We start from the raw sequence: 22,546 nt of genomic DNA on the forward strand, positions 1-22,546 counted from the left end.
TTGAAAAAAACATTCGCTGCCATTTCAAATTTGTTTATCAACATTGTTATCTTATCAGATAAGTTTTAAGACTATTTAGTATATGAAAAGAATGAGAAGCTGCAAATTAAATTTGGTTTCACTTCTGGTTAAAACGGAAGTAAAATTCATTTATTAAATGTGATGTTTGATGAATTTTATTTTAATTACATTTGAAGTTTTAAATTTATTTAAAAAAAATGTAAAATAATGACGATCTGTACAACTAAGTCATTGTCACTCGCGGCATATAAAAATGTTACAAATGCCAGTCCATCAAGCTAGTGAAGAGTACTATTCGCCTGTGAATTAAACCGATAGAAGACAAATGTCACTGTCATGTATTTTCTCGTTGGATAGACTTGGGACAGACTTAACCTAAAGTTTCTTTAAAGAGATTTAAAAAAAGGTACGTAAGTAAAAAGACAAAGTACAGTACATCTGCTGGATCTGTGTCTATGAAAGGAATGCGGACAAAAAACATTTAAATAAACAGCCAATATATTTTATACGTCGATTTGACGAGTACGTCACCGCCCACTCATTTTATTGGCTACTTGCAAATTTGTTGAATTTTTATTGATGGGACGCGTCGTCTATTTTTTTACGAAAAACATCGAGAGAATATCGTTTCCCCTCTCACGGATACCCCATAGCTACAGGACGGACAGACGTACTGTAAAATAACTGCACAGACAAAAAACAATGTAACTTGATTGATAGAACCTATTCTACTAATCTATTTTACGTAGCCTTTATCATGGTCCATCTGTTCGCAAAATTCGAATAGAAAGCAGCATTTTATACACAAGCGACTTCTAAACTGTAAGAAAATTACTGGAAGTATAAACGAAACAGCAGCGGCTCGAGGTGAAAGATGGATGTTGCGTCACGATTCACAGCATAAATATCGAGTGTGCCTGAGTGAAGTTGTTATGGACTATCTCGCCGAGTTTCAAACAAATTGGATGCCATTAATTTCGCTACATTTGTTGCATTGCTTTATAATTCTTATTACGAGGAAACATTTCCGAACGAGATTACAGGAAATTAATTATCTATCCGACGCGACGGACGCATTTGTTGATAGTAGTGATGTAAACTTTTAGTTACTTTTATGGACTCGTAACTACTAGTTACTTTTGGTACTTAGTCTCTCTCTCTCTCTCTCTCTCTCTCTCTCTCTCTCTCTCTCTCTCTCTCTCTCTCTCTCTCTCTCTCTCTCTCTCTCTCTCTCTCCCTCTCTCTCTCTCTCTCTCTCTCTCTCTCTCTCTCTCTCTCTCTCTCTCTCTCTGCTTTTCAGATGTTAACGTTTTTGTTTTTCGTGACTATCCTCCCTGTACAGAATATAATCGTTGTAGATCGTGCGTTATCGATGATGTTCGGTACCTGGAGAAAATTGACAATTGACAAGAGAATTAATTGTTTATTATTTTTACTTTTTAGTTCGTTTAATTTAATAATTACTAAAACCAGTAGTTCGAAAGATATATTTAAAAATAAAAGATAAAAATCCAAAAAATTAATTATCTATTAACGTGGATTTGGACGACAATAGGTAAGAACACTAAATTTATTTCTATATTCGATATAAACTTGTTTATTAGGTTTTTAGTTTGTGATGTTTCATGTGATGATCATTTTCATGTTCATCGTCTTTGAATTGACATGAGGATATCTATGGAAAAGTAACTAATCTGAAAGTAAGCCAACATATCGTTTGTCCTTTGTGTGCTAAAGAAAAGATTTTCTTTTCGCATCGTGAGGAAGTATTACATCAATTAAAAAATGTTAGGAAGTTGATTACTTGTCATGGAAAAGTATACCAATGGAAATTATTTGTTAAAGAAGTATAATTCTAAGGGTAAATTTTATTATAATTAGTAACCTGTCTATTTTTTATATGTAGATGTTTCAGGTTTTAAGAATAAATTGGTTGAACCCAAAATCTGGAGGAAGTACCTATATCCATACACAGAATATGCCCATTAAGAATACTAGTCCAAATTTGCTTTAATGGTAGGCAATTATTCAATACAAATTAACTTTTTAAGTGACTGAAATATTAAATAGTTTAGAATATGGTATAACAATGTAAAAAAATACTATTTTCAGGAACGATTAGGGCCCGATATATTTGAAACTCATGTTGGACATAGTATTGAGTTGGGTAGAATATTATTCTACGTTAAGTGAGGATATCAGATACCTATTATTGTACTGTATTTTAATATATACATTAGAATTGTTGGTTTTTTCATATTTGTTTTATATATTATTTTACTTACAAGTTATATAAAGTTAACACTAAAATCTACTTTTTGACTTATATAAGTTAGTCTGTGGTTTAATGCGTGATTACATCCACATTATGATTTCAAGTTTTTAAAATATAAATATTATAACTGGCTTTAAAAACTCCATTAAACTGTTAAAAGTGTAATTTATTTCAAAATAAATATACATATACCTATACCTAGGTATATATTAATATCGAAAAATATATATTAATATCGAAAGACATTTTTATTTCCTTAACACCAATTTAATCATCACATACATATGTATAAACATTTATTTACGTTATTTCAAATGAAGACCACAGGAAAAACCAGCTTTGTTCATTTTAACTGGAGCCGAGAAAATGCAATTACGAGTGAACTACTCTGGTTTTTCTCCTGTAGGGCAAAATAACTAAGCTGTAATACCTCTGGGACTAAGCATATTATTATTGCTTTCTTTGATGGTGCCTCGAATAATGCTAACACTTGCCTATAAAATTGTCTCGTTGTCAATTTCTATGAAAATGTAACATATTATCTGGTTTTTTCCGTGTAGTCTTCAAATGATCTGCAGGAATGAAATTCAGCAGGAATGATCCATTATGCAGCAAACACACTGATGTTGAATCATTGGAAGCTTTTTTGTGGGCATTTCACAAATAAAATCAAATGTCTGATCAAAAACTGAAAACGCAAAACAGATAGTAAGCTTTATAAATACATACATATATATAAATAATCATACCTACATCTATTTATGTCGTACAATCCAACCGATATTTTAATATCCTAACCCAAGTAAATAATCAAAAATGCACTTTTTATATCAAAAGCAGTAATGTTACCAAGGGTTCCAATTAATATCCAGGATTTAAAAAAAAACACGATCCTAATTCTTATTATTTTTCTAAATACGTATTGTCTGATAGGCAATTACAAAATATAAATCTGATGTAAATAGAAAAATAAAGTAAAAACAGGTAAAAACTCTTCGGTAAAAACAACAACAAAAATTCTAACCAAAGATTTAACCGTCATACGACATGAGCATCACGTGATTGCACAATACCCAACGATAGGGTACGTACCTCTTTCATCTGATTGGACGGTTGGTTGCGTATTTTAATGTATCCTCTCCCTGTACAGGGCATCTCGTCCCGAATATTTTCGCACAGTTAGTAAATAAGACATAAAATTATTATTTCATTTAATAATGTATTTAGAAATTAGTCTGCTGAAATTTCCACAGCGAATTAACCTAATTCTAAATATGATTTCTATTTCTAAAACGCATGAGAATTTCACTTATTAACTAATATGTATAATATCGAGACTGTAACAGGTACCGTGGCTGTTTTCAACGATTTAATCGAAAAGCTACTTAAACGATATACAAACCGTCTAGTGTTTACGGAGTTAGTCAGGAAAACTTTATTTATTAATTATCGTAGTAGGATAATAAACTTTGTAGAATTATGTGCTTGTGCATAACTGAAACTTTGAAAACCGATATAACCTACTGACGTAGTTATTCATTTGGCGATAAACTTAATTTTAGCAAATTTAATTGGCCAACCGCATTGATTAAGTTACTTCTAATCCTTATAATTTAAATAAACCACAGATGATGTTTATTGTATTTTACTAGATTTTATTATTACATTTGGGGGTTGAAACCTTTGGGCTTACAGCAAAATAGAAACGCTGTTTCACCACAATTAGGGAATGCAATCCCGCAAATGCGGGATCCCTCTGAGTTTCCGCGGGATTAAAGTTGCGGGATTTACCGTGCGGAATCGACCCATTACTACTGGGTAACCGAATCGATCTCGATCAGGGTCAAACCGGTTCGTTCCGGGCCGATGCGTCGACGGTCGGAACCCGGGGGATTCCCCATACGGCTTGGCCATTAAAAATAAGTGAAACAAACAGGCTAGTTGTTAGATTTCTTTCTGGCATATGTGCGTAAGTGAAGAAAAGCGTTTCACTAGTACTTGTGGAAATATCGTCAAATAAACTGCCGGACATATGTAATTATCGGGACAAGCAAAATTTTAGGGTAAATTTAAAGTTGAATAGGTATCTCTTGAACTAAAAAAGATTTTGGGATGCGGTTTGGACCAGGTTTTAGATGCATCTATTGTGATTAAGATGCTATATGGTTTTCGAAACTATATTTAGCGAATTCTCGTATACAGGGTGTTTTATAAGAGTGTGAAAATTTGGTCAAGAATATTTTTAACCGCAAATTTACAATTTTTAAAAAATCGAAATTTTTACCAAGTACGACTAATCTGTATTGAAATTAGAAAAAACAATTTGATAGGTTTTTTTAACTTTTTTTTTTGTTTTAAGGAAAATATGACGTTTTTTTGAAAAATATGCATTTTTAGTCATACGTATGGTCCTAAATGGTACAAAAAGCTTTGTACATTCTGTATATGCCAAAAAATTATTGATATAGAGTGTATCTAAAAGCTGATAACTAACACAAGTTAAAAAAAAATCAACATCAGAATAATATTTTATTTATAAAATAAGTAGATAGATTATAATAAAATTTAAGTTTATTTAATATTAAATATATTTTTTGAACACCCTATATACATCGGTCCAAATTTTTGTACAGCTGGTTTAAGATACACGCTATATCAATATATTGTGGGCCTATGCAAAATGTACAATGCCTTTTGTACCATTTAGGACCAAATATGTATGACTATTGTTTACAGTTCCGCAATTTTGCGGATCCGCTGGATTGATTGCTTTAATCCCGCGGGTTTGCGGGATTGCGATTTTGGTGCGGGATTGCATTCCCTAACCACAATACACCAAAACACTTTACTTTTAAACACTGAACGCGCGTTTCTTTAACCATGTTAGAGTTATCAGCAGATGATTAGAATTACAATGACAATTAAAAGTCAAGTTTTTTGGTGTATTGTGGTGAATAAGTGTCTTTATTTTGCTATAATTCATTATCATAAAATTTTAGTATTGTTGCGAGCCGGTGTGGACTCGACCTAACCTCACAATATGGCCCGCCCTCGGATGAACTTAACATCGCATAGACACCGCAATGATTCATTCGTTCGAGAAGATTCGAGACCCACTAGAATGGACTAGTACATACGAGAACATTCGAAAACCTTCTCTATGCGCCTAACGATCTATGGACGGCGGCAGTGGCCTAGAGAGGGCAGTTATAAATATACCAGTGCAGTTGACGCGCTAAAATTCAAAATAAATTCTTAGTTATAAATCGTTTGTAAATAGTTCTATAAGTCTTTTATCGTTATTGTTTTTGTTAATTAGTGTTAAATAAATAGTGTTTAAATAAATTGTGACTTTCCATCCACACGGAACCGACGAAAAACGTAACAGTATTATAAAATTAAAATTTAAAATTTAAATAATCTAATTTTAAATTATACCATTCTATTATTTTACTTATTTAATTTAAACACTATATAAGTAAATCAGAATCAAATACTGAAATTTCTGAGACTAGACGGATTTATTTTAAATCGAATATATTATTAATTCTATTATTTGTCAGCACAGGAAGCTTTTCCGTGTATAAATGCATTTATTATGACCTAGAATTTTGCTGCATCGTCTATACCTATAGATTTATTTTTCTACTTTAGTGATATTGGGGAAGTAGAAGATACAATTTTTTCCGGGTATAGGAACTATTAATAAATATTATATTTTATTATTTTGTGTAGTTTATAATTTTTTAAATTTGTCAATATTCTACAAAGAATAAAAAAAATCATAGTCATTTCATTGTTTGATTATAATTAAGAGGATTATTATATTATGCGCCGCCATCTTGCCAAGATGGCGCCCAAAATCGCTTTTTGGGAATATGTCGAAAACTATGCGTTTTTCGTGAAAATTTGGGAAGGGATTTTTTTTCGTGAAAATTTGGGAAGCAAAGCAAAATTAAAGAGAATAAAATTTCCTATAAAAAAGGTTTTATGAAAATTTTCGACAGATATGACTGTTATACGAAATAAATATAAGCTGAATAAAACATAAACTAAGCCAACGTGCATCAAAAAATACTTTTATCAAATTATACCCTTGGATATATTATGTATTTTATATATCGCACATCCCGTTCAAAAGTTTACTAACTCAAAATAGAGAACATTGTCACAGGAGAAGTATATTTGCATATTAATGGCCAAATTATAATGTTGATTTAATAAAATTTTACTGGCATCCTTCTGAGGTATAAATCAGATTAAAAAGGACATTGTTTTTGTAATAATTGTTTGTTTTGTAAACATTTTTTGGATATAATACAGTTTTAAACGGGCTGTGCGATATAAACAAGGATCTTACTATTATTTGAGGTTAGAAAGTATTTAAATAATATAAAACATAATCAAAATCATTTTTCACCTTAAATTATAGAAGTACTTACGTGTTTTGAAATTATTATCAGGAAATAATACGTTTAGTTAAACAGGTACGCTGCCAGGCAAGTTCTATCGGCGGGTCTTTGCAAAAGTTGAAATCTAAAAATACAAAAATACGTTAACATCTTAGTTGTATTTATGAATAAAGTATTTGTATGAAATTTCAAACTTACCAGTTAACTGAATAATCGCATTAATTACATCCAAACGGTAATTTAATATTACAAAAAAGTAAAATTGTTTTAAATCACTTGCAAGGACAACCGGCCAGCTTCTTGGTTGGCAAAAAGGCCGCGGTATCATGATTTAAGCAATGTGAGTGACAAAGAAAGCCAATGCTTGGCAGATGTTGCTTTCTTCGTCGTTTATCCTGGCACGTTTAAATTTGACTGTTGCCTGCTTTTCCATACAAGTGACACCCCCGTGGTCTAAGATAAGTATTATAAAATTTTAGTAAATTGAAGGGTAGATTTTTGCAAATCACATTTACATACTCATTCCAACTAAAACGAAATTAAAAAAAGTCTAGTACAACTTTTGCATGAAATCGTCTGGGGAGATAATATTTGATATTTTCAAAATTTACATCCGATTTCGTATGTCCGGTGTTCGGATGCACCACACGATAACCCATAATTTAGAATGTTTTTTTTTCTCTAAGTTGAGTAATTTTGTCATGTCATTGTTCCATATTAAAATGGTAACAAAGAGAGAGATAGAGAGAGAAATATAGAGACACACGAAATTAGAAATCATGTAAACTTTGTTGCAGGACAACTAACAGTTCATTGTTAATTATGCATCAGTTGTGTGGTAGATATTTAGGATGAACTTCGCATTGAAACTAGGCGTTACAGTAGATATGAATGAATTTTGCTACTAATTATTTCCAGTATTATAGAAAAATTTTAATTTTTAATACTTAATGACTTTATTTTTTATTTACTTTTTATTATTTAGTAATTTCGTTTTATATTGTTTAATTGGCTAAATACCGCTACACTCTATGCATTTTAAAGGAAAATTTTGAGGGAAACAAGTATCTGTAATAGACAAAAAAGGGTCCAAGTGTAATTAAATATACTTAAATAAATGAACATTATACATATTATGTACAAATGTAGATTATACAGCAAGATTATTTTTCAGATTATACAGCAAGATTTAAATAATTACCATTTCTCAAAGCCGAGTTGCTGAAGTGAGGTTAAACGTGGAGCACCGAACACACTAAAGAAGAACGCTAACTCCCATGCATTTTTTAGTTTCAAAACGGTTTCAAATTTGTAAAGAAATCTGTAATCTGTATATTGAAGTGGCGCCATCTAGCCACCCAGGAAAGTAACAAATGTGGCGGCAAATCTAAATAGATGCAATTTATTTTTAAGCAAGACGTATGACTTGTTCGCCAGTTAGAGCCAATCAGATTTCTACAAAATAATGTGTAGTCATCTGATTGGTCCCAAGTTGGCAAACAAGTCAAATGGTAAAAAAACAAGGATTTATATATAGAGGTTAAACCAGGTTAAACTATTGTAAAGTGTTAAATGGTTTGCTTATATCATTTTATGTGCATAAAAACCTACAATAAATAATTTATTTTAATTTACAGAAAATTATACCATGAAACATTTTACAAACAAATAAAACAACAGATTAAAAAGTATAATATTTATTATAGTACCAGATTTAAGAACACAACAAATATCGTTGGAACACAAGAGAAAGTGACGTCCGTTAGAAACAATGCTTTATTTACGTGTATTTTTTACATATGGACTTGTACAATTGTGTAATATCACATTGTGGAGTTTATGTACAAAAATATGGAGTTGATCAATTTTTTTTTGTAAAAATATATGGCGTTGTAAATATTACATTGTTAAAAAATAAAATTCACGAACATTTGGACTTGGTTAGGTTACCTCACCTCACTTTCTCGGATTATTAAATAAAATTGTTAGATAAATCAAAGACCTTTAACTTAAACCTTACCTTTAATAAAGATCTTAAAAATCAAACACAAAACAAAGTTCAAAAATACAAAATCACGATTGTAAAATGAAGATTGCAAAAAACACAGCCAAACAACCAGAAAACAGCGAAACGCACATCTCCGTTCAACTGCAAAACACAACTGAAGAGGAAGGAGGAAGCCGGAAACGGAAAACTGATTTGACATACAGAACAATGACAGAACATAATTAATAGGCCTATTTAGGCAACTATAAAAACAATTTTGTACGCAATTGTTAGGCAACTAGAAAAATTAAAATAAAAAATACGCCATCTAGCGCCCCAGGAAATTACTACATCAAAAAAAGATCGTTCAAGGTCGTATACTGGTCGTATATCTCAGTTGACTGGCCCTGACGTGGAGAGCGAAACCTTGGCGCGATGTTGACAGCGTCTCCACAGAGCAGTGAAACGATAACAGGGTTGTCGACTAGAGAACGTAAAAATTACGCCAAGCGCGTCAAGTAAATTATCAGGCCTGAACGATACGGAATCCGGTGACGATACGCCAGACATCATATATCATATATATAAAAAAGACATGTAACGAACTAAAATCAGTGATCTTCTGTTAATTAATTAACGTAATTAAATATTCTCAAATAAACGAACAACATTAAACATACAATATTTTCAATAAATAGTAGTATTTATTTATAACTCTTTATCAAATATGGAATAGAAAATTATAATAGACACGGCTTTACCTGTCGTCTATTAAATAGAGCATCTGTATTTTACAGATAAAGAAACTATTAAATACACGTACATTCATAAACGCAAAAATCATTTCAGATTATATTTAAACGTCAGCAGGCCATTGTTGCGGACTTAATATAATTTGATTGTTTAACAGTCCTCTTGGATTTGTATTCTAACAATGTTTGCGCAAATCTTGGGAGAGTGTTACAAGTGATAAGCGAAACATTTAACTCCATGTAATAGTTATCTCTAATTTTAACGACAACGTCCAAGTTTCAAAGTTTCAATTGCTTTACATAAAACTTAATAGAATAGAGGAATATTGACTCGAATTGGTTCTAGATTGATTTTTTTTATTTCTCGGTACGTTTGTTACTTAAAAGTTAAATATTAAGGCTATACAGGGTGGTGACAATTCCGATGAAACGATGAAACTCTGTTAGTCGCCATATATTGGCCGTTATAACATTAGATAGAGAGAAAAAATCTATATGGTTGTATCCAAGTTTGTACTATTGGTATGTAAATTATCTAAAAAGATTATTAAACTTTTTTAAGGACAATTTTTTAAAGACACTATGTGAGAGTAAGATTTTTATAAATAATTTTTATAAAAATTTTATTGTTGATCTGCCTTATCATAATCTGTTTCATCAATAATTACTCTGAAAGATGATAAAAAGTTGGTATTTCTTGATTCCAATTTCTGACATTCTACTTCTAGGAAGTGAGTTGGTCTTCTTTTACATTTGGATCTAATTTGGACACGAATAAAAAATGTGTATAACCGTAACCACCGTAATAACAAGGCCGGACACCTGTGACGTAAACATCTCGTGACGTCACCAACTGGAGGCTCAACTTTATTTAGCAGCGTTGATAATTACCCGATAAAAGTTCAAATTGTGGATCTTTTTTCACTCAGCAGATATATTTCGAAGTTTTAAAATGTCTTTTTCCGAGCTTTTAAAAATATTATAGTATATAAAAATAGTTTTAATAGAATACGGAAAAAATCATACCAGTCAATAAATGTTTATCTCTCACTTTTTGTCAATCAGATTTAATAAAGGAATATTTTAAGTTCACAATAGTGTATAGTATGAGAAAAAAAACAATAAAAAAATAGATATTTTTTATAGTATATATCAGAGAATAGGTACATTAAAGAAATGCTAACTTCATGTTAAAAAATGGAAACAGACGCCACCTGGTGTCGCCTGGCAGTACTAGCTAAATTGAGGGGAATTGGAGGGGCGGGGCTTAAAAGAGGGGAAATTTAAAAAAAAAATATTTTTATAAGTATCACTGACTTACTGTTTAAAGTTAATAAACATATTTTTATTACTTTAATAAATTTAATGTATTAAAAAATATGTCTATTAACTTTACACAGCAAATCAATGATATTATTAAAGGCTTATTATTTTCAGAGAAAATTCATAGTAAATAAATTACACATTAGTAAACAATATCATTTATTTTTTAGAGCTGCGATTTATATTACAATAATATTGAAATACATATATATATATATATTTTTAACAATGAAAAACAATATCCCGGAACCTGAAAAAGAAAGATGATCAATTAATGACTTAAATTAGTTCAAAATACATTTTGCAAATAACTAGTGAATTGGAAAGATAAACATACTATTAAAAAGACATTTTAGTAGTATATTATTATCTATTTACTGATAATACATAAGTATATAATAGGTAAATAACATGCATAAGGCACTATGATACAACTACCTGTATCATGATAATACACTAATATCACAAAAAATATATGCTAATTTAAATTCCTTTAATGATCTAATGAAACACTATCTAGCCTCAATGCACGCCATTCCAAAGGCAAAAAAAAGCTGTTAACCAAATAAATATAAGCTGAATAAAACATAAACCAAGCCAACGTGCATAAAAAACCAAAAAATGCATCAAAAAATACTTTTATCAGATCATACCCTTGGATATATTATGTATTTTATATATCGCACATCCCGTTCAAAAGTTTACTAACTCAAAATAGAGAATATAGAGAACATTGTCAAGAGAAGTAAAAGAAAATTTAAGTTAAGGCAATATGCTCCTTTTTGGATATTAATGGCCAAATAATATAATGTTGATTTAATAAAATTTTACTGGCATCCTTCTGAGGTATAAATCAGATTAAAAGGACATTGTTTTTGTAATAATTGTTTGTTTTGTAAACATTTTTTGAAGACAATACAGTTTTGAACGGGCTGTGCGATATAAACAAGGATCTTACTATTATTTGAGGTTAGAAAGTATTTAAATAACATAAAACATAATCAAAATCATTTGTCATCATAAATTATAGAGGTACTTACGTGTTTTGATATTATTATCAGGAAATAATACGTTTAGTTAAACAGGTACGCTGCCAGGCAAGTTCTATCGGCGGGTCTTTGCAAAAGTTGAAATCTAAAAATACAAAAATACGTTTACATCTTAGTTGTATTTACAAATAAAGTATTTGTGTGTAATTTCTGACTTACCAGTTAACTGAATAATAGCATTAAATACATCCAAATGGTAATTTAATATTGTAAAAAAGCAAAATTGTTTTAAAGCACTTGCCAGGACAGCCCGGCCAGCTTCTTTGTTGGCAAAATGGCCGCGGTATCATGATTTAAGCAATGTGAGTGACAAAGAAAGCCAATGCCTGGCAGATGTTGCTTTCTTTGTCGTTGGTCCTGGCACGTTTAAATTTGACTGTTGCCTGTTTTCCCATACAAGTGACACCCCCGTGGTATATATTATGTATTTCATCGATATTTTACGCCCCCTACTGTCGTAGCGGAGTGGTATTGCCGCAGTTGACAGTCATCGATTTATCGGTAGGTGTGTGGCCGTGGTAATTATAATCGATAATAGAAGGGTGAAAAAGTTCTATTTAAAGTTCTATTCAGAAAAAGTAGCTGGGAGTCAGTACAGTATTTGTGTTCGACATTTATATGAAAGCAACAAGAAACTTTCAAGGATTCAGTCATTAATGTCCCTAAAATCCACTTGTTTTGGTTCTATAAAAATCGATACTTTTTATGATTTTATGATGACAATACCTTGTCTAAAGAAATACCACGCGATACAAGTACCATATTGAATCAGATTGGTTTAACATCGACATTACTATTTCTGAACAAGATATCGAAAGTGTGAAGAAAGAAAGGCCTATTATTGCTTATTTAGAAGGATATTATAACATCAATATCCTTCTAAATATCGTCCTTCTAAAAATCGTCCCATTGCTGCCAAAAGTCACTAACTTACTGTTTATTACTTCCGAGAAAAATGCGTCTAAAAATGAATTGCATTGCATAAAGATGTTATAGTTAGTAACTATTCGGTATTAAAATAAAACATAAATAGACAGAAATCGTAGATATTGTTTTAAAGGAAATTAAATGGCGATACATGTAAGAATAATTGAAAATTTTCAGACAACACTGATATTGAACAAAATTCACTTATAAAAAACCTTACTAAAGGCAGTCTTGGGTTTCCAAATGATATAGTTTTATTTGAATATATAATATTTAACAAAGTTTTGCAAAGCCATGATGAGTTTCGCAAAATTCACAATAAAAAAATATTTTTATCAAAAATATCTTTGGATTACATTAAAAGTAATAACACCATTATTAAAAGTTCCGCAATGTACTATTTATAATGCTAAGTTGTTGTAAAAATTGTCATAAATTCTATTAGAAATACACGTCTGAAAAACTACTGTTGTAAAAAAATGATAGACTTGGAAAAGGAAATAAAAGAAACTTAGACACACTTACAGCATAAATAAATACAATGACGATGGATAATGTGAGATGGGATATCAATCTGATGTTTTTTAAATTTTATGTTTAATTATTATTTATTAAAAATTCGGTGCAATTAAAGTTTATATACATTATATACGTATAAAGTGTATCAAATGCAATCAAAGTTTAGGCCTCCAATTGATGACGTCACGAATAAGCTGTCCGGCCTTGTTATTCCCAAGTAGCATTTGGACGTTATCTAACGTCGGGTATACGTCGCGTTCAATAAACCCGATGTCGGGTACCAACGTCGGTTCGACCGCCTGACGACCCTTATTTGCACCTAAATGGGGAATACAGATTCGGGTCGCCTCGACGTCGGTATCTGACCTAATAGGGAATGTAATCCTACCAATTACCAACGTCATATTACGTTGGGTTTTAGTTACTTAAAATTCGTCGCTAAGCACTTACGTTATGTTTGGTTTCATATTCGCTACCAAGAATACATAAAAACCTAACCAAACTACCTAATTACAAATGGATTCATAATCACTCCTCGAATATAACTATAAGTGCCTATCTAATTTCGTATTATAGTAATTCTGAATCATTAATCCAGACATCAGTTTTGTCAACGGAAGTCACTTTCTTGATATATTTGATTAAAATACTCCGGAAAACAACGAGCGCTTTCAAAATTAGGTAGATTTATGAAATAAAAATATCTATAAAAAAGTAACTCACAATTTTTTTTTTATTTTCTAGCTGGTTTAATCATAAAACTGTACTGTGGTTCCCCCCAAACTCAACCTTATCGATATTATTCTACTAGAAATCGAAATGTTAATATAAATTTTAAAAACAAAAAACGATTTTAAAATGGCTGACAATCGGATACGTGTTAAGAATGGCGGATTTCTGAGTCCGACTTAATATGAACTACCAATATACCAATTCCGACCGGGTCTCCAACATTAGTCGTCTCACACGACCGAAGTCATCAAACCGGAAGACCGGCAATCGTATTATGACGTATATAATTCCAACGTACGCCACGTAACCTCACTTTGTTTATCAGTGATTTGTGGATTTGTGCAACTATATTTTAGTTTTTGTTTTCTCCTTAAAAAAAATGGGCAGCCACTTTTTTAAGCCTAACCTCACATGTCGGAGGAGGATGGGGTCTGCTGGTTTCCTAAGCTAAAAAAATGAAATTAAGATGCACCAGTGTAATGCAGCATCTCTTCCGGATAAAAAGCATTTACGGGTGGAGGCAAGACATCACTACTACTATTATTATTTTGCAAAAGCCCCGACCTCTTTCTGTAAAATGTAGATGAATGTCTAAATGCCTTTTTAGTGTTTTTTAGGCATAATAAAAAAAATTAAGTTTGTTTGCAAAATGTTTTTATTAGGTTATGTTCATGATGTTCACTAGGTCGCAAATGCTACTTAATGGTATTTACGGACGTAAATAGAGATACGTAAATTAGGTTATAAATATGAACATAAAATATATACAACAAAATATAATTGGACGTTACTTCGGACAACGGGTAGACGTCGGGCTAGTTCAAGTATATGTACGTCCTGCAAGCCAACGTGGGAACGACGTTGGGAAATTAATAAAATGGCACGTTGTTATTTTGTACGTCGACAGATCGTTGGATTTACCGACTTGGATCCAACGACGTTGCTTTTAATAGGAAAGCGACGTCACAGGTCGTATCACCAGCACCCGACCTAAATTTGCACAAAGTCTGACGTCGCTTCAGGTCAGATTTAGTTCGAAGTCAGATAGATGCTACTTGGGTTACGGTGGTTACGGTATAACGCTTATTAATTTCTATTAAGAAATCTCTTCTATTATGGATTGTAATTTTTTTCTGGACTTTTCCCAATATGTTCTTCAACTTCAATTCTTAACTATTTACCAAATTTTGTAAATTTAATTATTTTTATGATTGTTATTCAGAAATTTGTAGTTAATCCCATTCTAATTTAGACAATAGGTCTGTTCTCAGAAGAATCAGTCAGCACGTTTTTCATTGGTTAAAATGCGTAGAATCCCCTGATTGTTAGTCTGGTTTCTACACATTTCAACCAATAAGAAACGCGCCGACTAGTCAGGGATTCTTCTGAGGACAGACCTAATATTGCGCAGACGGTAAAAATAGGTATTATTAAATTAATTGTGACAAAATCTTTTGACTTATGATGTTATATATGATTTCGACGTATGAAGTATTAATTATGGAGGCTAGAAGGAGGAGGCGAATCGAACGCAAAAATTATGGGCCCAGTTTTTGAGATCTAAATGAAGTTCGAAAATCGCCGTTAGGGGCGCATGTGATCCGACAGATTGAGAAATACACAGCTTCTTATGGCAAGAATTACTATTTTGTTACAAATTATAGAGTTCAGTAATATTTGGGCATATTTTTACCAGATTTACCTTTTAGAAACGTGTTTTTTCTAATTGAACAATGTCGTGGCTAAAATTGTGAATACAAAACCTTAAATTTGAGTTTGAAAAGTAAGTTAGAAGTTAGGTTATATCAGATGCCGGTTTTAGATATTCTTTTTCTAAGTTGTTATTATAAAATTGTTTCATTATATGGTTCTTTTTAGTGCATACACGACCGAAGAAGAATATAAGCTGCTAAAATAAATCTTCCCTATAACTGTTGTACAAAAAAGATAGAATTTCCAGCAACAAATATCACCAGTTCAACCTTTGATTTGATGTAAACCTGATGTAAACAGTAATTGTTTCTTGATGACAAATGCGAATTAAATAGTTTATGGTGTGATTGTGTTAGTGATTTACTAATCTTTTTCATAAAAACATTTGAAATTGATATGTTTACAAGCAGTTCAGTGTGATATCATTTTAATAAACATTAAAAACTTTCGTAACAAACTAGTAGTGGTTTTACCGCAATTGACAGAAATCGAATCACGAAAATTAAAAGTATTTTATCAGGAATAACTTCAATGGAAAGTGAAGATGAACACTACTGTTGCACCCTTTGATCAATGTTATCTATCCCATAACTTTTTATAGCTGAAACCAGAGAATAGGTACATTAAGCTGAAATGTTTCCTGTGTCCAATAGCGTTTTTTCTTTAGATTTTCTGAATTTAAGTTTTAATGTCATAAGCAAAGTTTTGCAAATTGTCACTGTTTCGTAGACAATTAAATTCAAGATAATGAACTCAATTTATGTAAATATGTATATACACTGACTTATTTCATCATATATTTATTTATTTAGCAATATTAATACATTACAACTTTTGTTTTTATTAACTGACTAAATTCCACTAAATTTAATAAATAAAATATACAGTATATAAATTTAATATACAATTTAGCATCTATACCAAAAAAATATAACAGGAACATGTTATATCAAGAACACAAAGAATTATAATTTAAAAAAAAATGCATTCTAAATAAATACCTGGCTACAATATACCTACATATTAATTTAAAGGGCTTATTCATAAAAACTATTCTAAATGATTTATATACACAATCAAAAGTCCTTCAACCACTGTAGATTATTTTTCAATTTAAATGAAGCATCTCGGGTATGTAAATTATTTTATATTAGAATACTAAATTGCTTTGGCGTAAATTCACTTTCAATAGCACTGTTCAAATGGTGGTTAATACATATCAACAGAGGTAATTTTAGCCACCAGCTAGTAGGTAAATTATTTTTATTTTATAACAAGGCCTCCTAGGTTATGTTACGCAGATGTTGATTTTAGGCTATATTCTCTATTAATTTGAATTTAAAATTAATCTGTACACTGACAGTATATAATTTGAATGTTTTTCTTAACATCTATCCATATTTTTTTAAATAAATAGTTAAACCACTTACATTAGGACCTTTGAAAAGGCTTGGGTTTCTTTCACCCCGTTCTTTATTTGCCTTTTTTCCACTGTAAGTCCCACTTATACAGCCAGGTACGAAGCAAGATCTATTATATAGGGTTTTTTTAATCACACTCATTGTTACATTGCTAATAGTTCAATAAAATAACTATAAATTTAAAAAAAAACTAGTAAAAACACAGTTAAATCGTATTCTAACAATGCAAACGATCAATCTAACGCGCTTACAGTGCCTCTGGTGTCAAACCGAGAAACTTGCTTTAAAGTAGGGACAGAAATTTCAAATATGCCCATTGTCGATTCGCCTCCTCCTTCTAGCCTCCATAGTATTAATACAGAATTTTTTTTATACTGTGGTACTAATAATAGTATTCCTACAATTTTTTTTGTTATTGGGCATACTGAAGAAATTCCACAAAAAAAACTGGTTTTAAAAACTCAATAATAAACAATTCAATTTGTTTGTAACTCTTTGGAACACTGTATGTATATTTGCCACTTTTATTCTTTTAACTGTAAATTCGACTTTCGTTGTAAACTTAACCCAAAGTACAATATTAATGAAGTAACTAGAGGATAGAGCATTTTGGTCCATAGGCGGCATATATGATTAATGCGATGGTGTGATTGCCAAAGTTACAAAGTCACGTCTGTACAAGCAGTGGGAGAGTGATGATGGTTTTTACCAGTCGTTTCAAATGTAGAAGGAGCCTTGGAACACGTACCATTATTAATGCTTCAGTCGAGTCGTTATTGTGCACACCTTGGTTTAGATATCTACTTAAACTATTAAAACATTAATATGTTTTCTTAAACATGATTTTCGTATTTCGGTAATTTTATTTTAAATTATTAGATATCGATGGTTAGAAAAATATATTATATGTTCATAGTGGACCCTACCTATGTTCTTCAAAATTTAAATACTAAAAGATACATATAGTGGAGTGGCTTTAAGCCCTTATGTGATACAAACCTCGGAATTCATTTCCTGTGAACGAATTTTTATAAAACTTTTTGCATTGTATTGTTAATAAGATATATTATAAAGTTTACTCATTTAAATTCGTTGCTTTGACTTTAGTATTTAAATAAACACACATACAGTGTGTCAATTTTAAAACTTCCCACCCTTAATATATTTCTTGCAGTTAAAAATATGAAAAATCGGAAAGACACGTCAATTTTATTTGTTAGGGGGATACTCTAAATGAATATTTTTAGCCTTCAACCCCCTAGGAGGGGTAGATGTCACCTTTACAATCTTAAATGGGAATGGGGGTCAAGTGGCACATCGTTTTAAAGGGCGTTTAATTCTCTTTTCAGTGGTATCCTACTTTGTTGCTTTTTGTCCAGAGGCCTTCGAATAATCGCGTTTCAAAGTTGCAGAAATAATTAAACATGCCTGCATTAGGATTTCGGTTTTCAGGCTAGTGTTTACACAAAAATTATTGCAATGGATCTCCTTGTAGTACAAATGATTAGAAGATCCTACATACTATACCACTTACGCCATTATAAGTTGTTCAAAATGTTTTCCATTTTTCTGTAAACAATAATAAAGTCTGTTTTCAAACTCCTCTCTAACATTTCGGAAAACTTCAGGGAATTGACCGGCATTCTGCTGTAATTCGCATTTTTAGACCATCAGTATCAGTAGGTTGTGTTTTATAAACAATGGATTTAAGATGTCCCCAAAGAAAGAAGTCTAATGGTGTTAAATCAGGTGATCTTGGAGGCTATTCAATTGGTCCCTTTCTGCCAATCCACGTACCCGGAAATCTCTCATTTAGTCACTGTCGGACCGGAAGAAAATAATGAGGTAGAGCACTGACCTGCTGGAAGGTTAACAAATCCTCCTGTAAAACTGGATTACCCTCTGCATCAATTTGAGTTTCTAGCTCTTGTGTGATAAGAAGATCAATAGTCTCTTTAAGCATATTAAGATACAGATCACCTTTTCCTTCAATCACAACAAGATATCACACAGTTTCCTTCAATAAATAGAGGACCAATAATAGCATTTCCAAGAATACCAGCCCAAACATTAAATTTTTGGGGATATTGTGTATGTCCTTCTCGAAAAATATGCGGGTTTTCGTCACTCCAATATCGACAATTTTGTTTGTTATCATTTCCTACATTCATCGGAAAAACAGATATTCATGATTTCACAAAACTCTATTCTTCTATCAAAATCATCGTCATAGAGTTCTTGAAGTATCTGCATTTTGTATGGATGGAATTTATGCATTTTCAGTGTTTTTCTTACAGTCTCGTGTGATATTCCTGTCTGTTGTGCTACTGTCCCCAAGGAGCTGGTGGGCTCTGCAGTAAATAATCCCAAAACCTCAATTTGAACTCCTTCATTCATCACTCGTAGGTTATTTCTTTTTCTATTACTCACCGAACCAGTTTCGGAGAACTTTGCCACCAAATCTAGCACATATCTATGACTTACTTCACGATTTTGATTTCATTCATTGAAAACCAGTGCCGTTCTTCGTGCGCACTTTCCAACCTCTCCATAAATAAATAATTTCAGTTCTTCCTTGAAGAGAATAAACCATTCTCTCACTTTATGCACTTAATAAAAGTTATCACTGAACAGCCCAACAAGCAAAAGCGAATTAAGAATAGTAATATTCCTGTTTTAAGTTTTTTAGCTATCTTTTAAATTTGCTGAACATTTTTTTTGTTAAGACAACAACGTATTTTTAGAATTTGTTGATAGAATAGCAAGGCATTTTGTGGAATTTCAGTGATAAGACTTCGAATAAATGCAAATTAACTAGGTAGGTACTATTTTTTTAGATTATTTTTGATGTAAATTTTTTGAGGTTACTTTGCCAATCCCGAAACAAAGCTTCAAACGGTGCCACCTATGCCTCCCTGGAAGTTGCCACCTCATTCGAATTTGAGAAAAGAAACGTTAATATTTATGATGTTTTCTGTTTATTAGTATTTCGACCCCTCTAGAAAAAAGTAATGGCTACGTCCATGTTGCCACCTAATCTTCTAATCATTTGTACTACAAGAAGACCCATTGCAATAATTTTTGTGTAAACACTAGCCTGAAAACTAAAATCTTAATGAAGGCATAGTTAATTATCTCGGTTATTTTCAATGCATTTTAAAAATGGTAAAAAGAAAATATGTGTGTGTGTGTGTGTGTGATTTTTTTGACCAGATCTCTACCACCTCTTAAAATACTTGCATTCATTTCTGGGACAGCCTGTATAATCAAAATAAACAAATTAGAAGCTAAAATATATTTTTTACAATTATAAAAATATCTTGTTTTTTACTAAAAAGATAATATTTTTAACGAGCAAAATTAGAAGAATAAACTTATCAATTATGAACGGAAAATTCTTTGCCGATCCTAAAGTTTTTTCCGGTAAAACGTTTTCTTTTGATAGCCGTTCTTTTAGGATTTATCGCTATAGCAACAATGTAATACATATTTGCTACATAACTTGTTTATTTTTGTTTTCTAAACCTTTTTATAGGTATATCTTTTATTGGAATATTTTATAACGACTTTAGACATCCGTCTCCCTTTAGAAACTCATGGTTCGTTAGCACATTTTATTTCTTTTTAAATTATGTTTACAATACTAAGCTTAAATACTACTAAGTTAAACTAAAATAATAAACAGTTCTGGAAATAATATGCATGTACTGATTTCTTTCGAAAATCGACAACTATGAAACTATGAACCCTTCCTGGACACAAACGGTACATTGTGAGACAGAAAATTGTAGAGAGAAACAAGCCCTATAACATAGGATACAACATTTTAATGAACAGAACTTTCCATAAAATCAATAAAATGAAAAATATACCAAATAATATGCATGTACTGATTCCTTTCGAAAATCGACAACTATGAAACTATGAACTTTTCCTGGACACAAACGGTACATTGTGAGACAGAAAATTGTAGAGAGAAACAATCCCTATAACATAAGATGCAAGCTATACATCCATCACAATACAGCCATCACAATACAACCATAGAATACAGCTATCACAACTTTATTAGAATATTTTGAACTGGAAAGCGGTTTTATGTCCCTTAAGTGCTGTTAAGAAGGTGAGCAGTTTTATTCACGCAAATAATAATTGTTGAACTACTGGAAGAATTAACTCTAGCGGGAATACACTGCATAGGGTATGCAGATGACATAGTCATCGTTGCACGGGGGAAACATGAAGGCACCATGTGTGATATTATCCAAAGAGGACTCCTGAGAGATGGCGCAGGACTGTCGGGCTGAGTATTAACTCAGATAAAACCGCAGTAGTGCCATTCACCAGAAAGCGAAGTTTGAAAAACTTGAAAAGAATCCATCTAGATGGAAAGGCCATCACAGCCATTGAACAGCCATCACAGCCATTACTGCCATCACAGGATAGTAAACTTCTCTGGAACAGGCATATTAAGAACATTACCAGCAAAGCCACAAAGGCTCTCATGATATGCAGAAGACTGGTGGGAAATAGGTGGGGCTGCGCCCCTAACATTTTGCGCTGGATGTATACCATGATAGTAAAACCCATGATTACTTATGGAGCAGTTGCTTGGTATACAAAACTAGAGCAACGTACAGCAAGGCAAAACCTGTGCAAAGTACAGAGACTGGCATGTATCTGCATCACAGGTGCCATGAGAACATGTCCAACAGCAACAATGGAGGTCATTCTAGACCTAACTCCACTGCACATTATCGTCGGTAGTTATGCCAATGCGACAATGATTAGAATGGTCATTGACGGAAACAGTACTGGGAGAATTTTCAGGTCAGGGGCTTGGATCACCCTCAAAAAGAAAATTCCATTTCTCCAACTCCCAGTGGATGACATACCAAGAATTTACAACTTTGAGAAATACCTCACTGTAGTATTGAGTAATAAAAAGGATTGGGGGAAGAAAGAAACGCTTACTCAGCATATAAAAGACCATACCATCACGTGGTATACTGATGCTTCCAAAACCAAAGCAGGGACAGGGATAGGAGTATTTGGGCCGAAAACTAAATACTCCGAACCAATGGGCACCTACCCCAGTATCTTTCAGGCAGAAATTTGCACTATCGAAAGATGCGTACAATTTATCTTAGATAGGAACTATCGAAAACAGGAAATTGTCATCCTATTCGATAGTCAAGCAGCACTTAACGCGATCAACTCAGTAACCATCAATTCGAAGTTGGTCAAAGAATGCCTAGAGAAGCTCAACAAATTAGGCAAAGAAAATACTCTGGGTGCCTGCTCACCAAGGGATAGAAGGCAATGAAAAAGCAAATGATCTAGCTAGAAAAGGAGCGAACACTCGACTAACTGGACTAGAACCGTTCTGTTTTCCAAACGATAACCAACTGAAAG

General features: G+C 32.0%; 1 protein-coding gene and 1 long non-coding RNA gene across 2 annotated transcripts in view; both read left to right on the plus strand.

Moving 5' to 3' along the window:
- Nucleotides 1-22,546, plus strand: part of LOC115876415 (lachesin-like) — a 234,423-nt gene that overhangs the window by 2,397 nt on the left and 209,480 nt on the right. The window lies entirely within an intron of this gene.
- On the plus strand, nt 1,468-2,266 carry LOC115876417. The gene is made up of 4 exons (XR_004049136.1): nt 1,468-1,576; nt 1,626-1,882; nt 1,937-2,037; nt 2,134-2,266. It is a non-coding gene; the product is annotated as an uncharacterized LOC115876417 (long non-coding RNA).

Source organism: Sitophilus oryzae, unplaced genomic scaffold, assembly GCF_002938485.1.
Source record: "Sitophilus oryzae breed Bouriz unplaced genomic scaffold, Soryzae_2.0 scaffold_1436_pilon_pilon, whole genome shotgun sequence".
Classification (NCBI taxonomy): Eukaryota; Metazoa; Arthropoda; class Insecta; order Coleoptera; family Curculionidae; genus Sitophilus; species Sitophilus oryzae.